Here is a 4,068-nt window from a genome sequence, read left to right as displayed (position 1 = left end):
TCTTTCTGTGAAAAAGAACAGAAAGAGCAGAGATTTGTCCTTTCAAAGAACTTGCGGATAAACCTTTATCTAAACCATCCTGAAGAAACTGTAAAATTCTCGGAATTCTAAAAGAATGCCAAGAAAAATGATGAGAAAGACACCAAGAAATATAAGTCTTCCAGACTCTATAATATATCTCTCTGGATACAGATTTACGAGCCTGTAACATAGTATTAATCACAGAGTCAGAGAAACCTCTTTGACCAAGAATCAAGCGTTCAATCTCCATACCTTTAAATTTAAGGATTTGAGATCCTGATGGAAAAAAGGACCTTGCGACAGAAGGTCTGGTCGTAGCGGAAGAGTCCACGGATGGCAAGAGGCCATCCGGACAAGATCCGCATACCAAAACCTGTGAGGCCATGCCGGAGCTACCAGCAGAACAAACGAGCATTCCTTCAGAATCTTGGAGATTACTCTTGGAAGAAGAACTAGAGGCGGAAAGATATAAGCAGGATGATACTTCCAAGGAAGTGATAATGCATCCACTGCTTCCGCCTGAGGATCCCGGGATCTGGACAGATACCTGGGAAGTTTCTTGTTTAGATGAGACGCCATCAGATCTATTTCTGGAAGCTCCCACATTTGAACAATCTGAAGAAATACCTCTGGGTGAAGAGACCATTCGCCCGGATGCAACGTTTGGCGACTGAGATAATCCGCTTCCCAATTGTCTATACCTGGGATATGAACCGCAGATATTAGACAGGAGCTGGATTCCGCCCAAACCAGAATTCGAGATACTTCTTTCATAGCCAGAGGACTGTGAGTCCCTCCTTGATGATTGATGTATGCCACAGTAGTGACATTGTCTGTCTGAAAACAAATGAACGATTCTCTCTTCAGAAGAGGCCAAGACTGAAGAGCTCTGAAAATTGCACGGAGTTCCAAAATATTGATCGGTAATCTCACCTCCTGAGATTCCCAAACTCCTTGTGCCGTCAGAGATCCCCACACAGCTCCCCAACCTGTGAGACTTGCATCTGTTGAAATTACAGTCCAGGTTGGAAGCACAAAAGAAGCCCCCTGAATTAAACGATGGTGATCTGTCCACTACGTTAGAGAGTGTCGTACAATCGGTTTTAAAGATATTAATTGAGATATCTTTGTGTAATCCTTGCACCATTGATTCAGCATACAGAGCTGAAGAGGTCGCATGTGAAAACGAGCAAAGGGGATCGCGTCCGATGCAGCAGTCATAAGACCTAGAATTTCCATGCATAAGGCTACCGAAGGGAATGATTGTGACTGAAGGTTTCGACAAGCTGAAAACAATTTTAGACGTCTCTTGTCTGTTAAAGACAGAGTCATGGACACTGAATCTATCTGGAAACCCAGAAAGGTTACCCTTGTCTGAGGAATCAATGAACTTTTTGGTGAATTGATCCTCCAACCATGATCTTGAAGAAACAACACAAGTCGATTCGTATGAGATTCTGCTAAATGTAAAGACTGAGCAAGTACCAAGATATCGTCCAAATAAGGAAATACCACAATACCCTGTTCTCTGATTACAGACAGAAGAGCACCGAGAACCTTTGTAAAAATTCTTGGAGCTGTAGCTAGGCCAAACGGCAGAGCCACAAACTGGTAATGCTTGTCCAGAAAAGAGAATCTCAGGAACTGATAATGATCTGGATGAATCGGAATATGCAGATATGCATCCTGTAAATCTATTGTGGACATATAATGCCCTTGCTGAACAAAAGGCAAGATAGTCCTTACAGTTACCATTTTGAACGTTGGTATCCTTACATAACGATTCAATATTTTCAGATCCAGAACTGGTCTGAAGGAATTCTCCTTCTTTGGTACAATGAAGAGATTTGAATAAAACCCCATCCCCTGTTCCAGAACTGGAACTGGCATAATTACTCCAGCCAACTCTAGATCTGAAACACAATTCAGAAATGCTTGAGCTTTCACTGGATTTACTGGGACACGGGAAAGAAAAAATCTCTTTGCAGGAGGTCTCATCTTGAAACCAATTCTGTACCCTTCTGAAACAATGTTCTGAATCCATCGGAACAGCCAATAGAATGCGAGCTCAATCTGATTGGCTGATTGGATCAGCCAATCGGATTGAACTTGATTCTGATTGGCTGATTCCATCAGCCAATCAGAATATTCCTACCTTAATTCCGATTGGCTGATAGAATCCTATCAGCCAATCGGAATTCGAGGGACGCCATCTTGGATGACGTCCCTTAAAGGAACCGTCATTCGTCGGGAGACGCCGGAAGAAGAGGATGGATCCGCGTCGGCTGCTTCAACATGGACCCGCTCCGCACCGGATGGAAGAAGATCAAAGATGCCGCTTGGATGAAGATGTTTGCCGGTCCGGATGTCCTCTTCTTGCCGGATAGGAGGAAGACTTTGGAGCCTCTTCTGGACCTCTTCAGCACCGGATGCCAGGACAGATCGGTGATACCTGTTGAGGTGAAGACAAGGTAGGAAGATCTTCAGGGGCTTAGTGTTAGGTTTATTTAAGGGGGGTTTGGGTTAGATTAGGGGTATGTGGGTGGTGGGTTGTAATGTTGGGGGGAGGGTATTGTATGTTTTTTTTTACAGGCAAAAGAGCTGATTTTCTTGGGGCATGCCCCGCAAAGGGCCCTGTTCAGGGCTGGTAAGGTAAAAGAGCTTTTAAATTTATTAATTTAGAATAGGGTAGGGCATTTTGTTATTTTGGGGGTCTTTGTTATTTTATTAGGGGGCTTAGAGTAGGTGTAATTAGTTTAAAATTGTTGTAATATTTTTCTTATGTTTGTAAATATTTTTGTAACTTAGTTCTTTTTTATTTTTTGTACTTTAGTTAGTTTATGTAATTGTAGTTATTTGTAGAAATTGTATTTAATTTATTTATTGATAGTGTAGTGTTAGGTTTTATTGTAGGTAATTGTAGGTATTTTATTTAATTAATTTATTGATAGGGTAGTGTTAGGTTTAATTATAACTTAGGTTAGGACTTATTTTACAGGTAATTTTGTTATTATTTTAACTAGGTAACTATTAAATAGTTCTTAACTATTTAATAGCTATTGTACCTGGTTAAAATAATTACAAAGTTGCCTGTAAAATAAATATTAATCCTAAAATAGCTACAATGTAATTATAATTTATATTGTAGCTATATTAGGACTTATTTTACAGGTAAGTATTTAGCTTTAAATAGGAATAATTTATTTAATAAGAGTTAATTAATTTCGTTAGATTTAAATTATATTTAACTTAGGGGGGTGTTAGTGTTAGGGTTAGACTTAGCTTTAGGGGTTAATCCATTTATTATAGTAGCGATGAGCTCCGGTCGTCAGATTAGGGGTTAATAATTGAAGTTAGGTGTCGGCGATGTTAGGGAGGGCAGATTAGGGGTTAATACTATTTATGATAGGGTTAGTGAGGCGGATTAGGGGTTAATAACTTTATTATAGTAGCGCTCAGGTCCGCTCGGCAGATTAGGGGTTAATAAGTGTAGGCAGGTGTCGGCGACGTTGAGGGGGGCAGATTAGGGGTTAATAAATATAATATAGGGGTCGGCGGTGTTAGGGGCAGCAGATTAGGGGTACATAAGGATAACGTAGGTGGCGGCGCTTTGGGGTCGGCAGATTAGGGGTTAATTATTGTAAGTAGCTTGCGGCGACGTTGTGGGGGGCAGGTTAGGGGTTAATAAATATAATACAGGGGTCGGCGGGGTTAGGGGCAGCAGATTAGGGGTACATAAGTATAACGTAGGTGGCGGTCGGCAGATTAGGGGTTAAAAAAAATTAATCGAGTTGCGGCGATGTGGGGGGACCTCGGTTTAGGGGTGCATAGGTAGTTTATGGGTGTTAGTGTACTTTAGAGCACAGTAGTTAAGAGCTTTATGAACCGGCGTTAGCCCAGAAAGCTCTTAACTCCTGCTTTTTTCCTGCGGCTGGAGTTTTGTCGTTAGAGCTCTAACGCTCACTTCAGAAACTACTCTAAATACCGGCGTTAGGAAGATCCCATTGAAAAGATAGGATACGCAATTGACGTAAGGGGATCTGCGGT

This window comes from Bombina bombina, chromosome 6 (assembly GCF_027579735.1).
Source record: "Bombina bombina isolate aBomBom1 chromosome 6, aBomBom1.pri, whole genome shotgun sequence".
In the NCBI taxonomy this organism is placed as follows: Eukaryota; Metazoa; Chordata; class Amphibia; order Anura; family Bombinatoridae; genus Bombina; species Bombina bombina.
Note: the sequence above shows the minus strand (reverse complement) of the source record.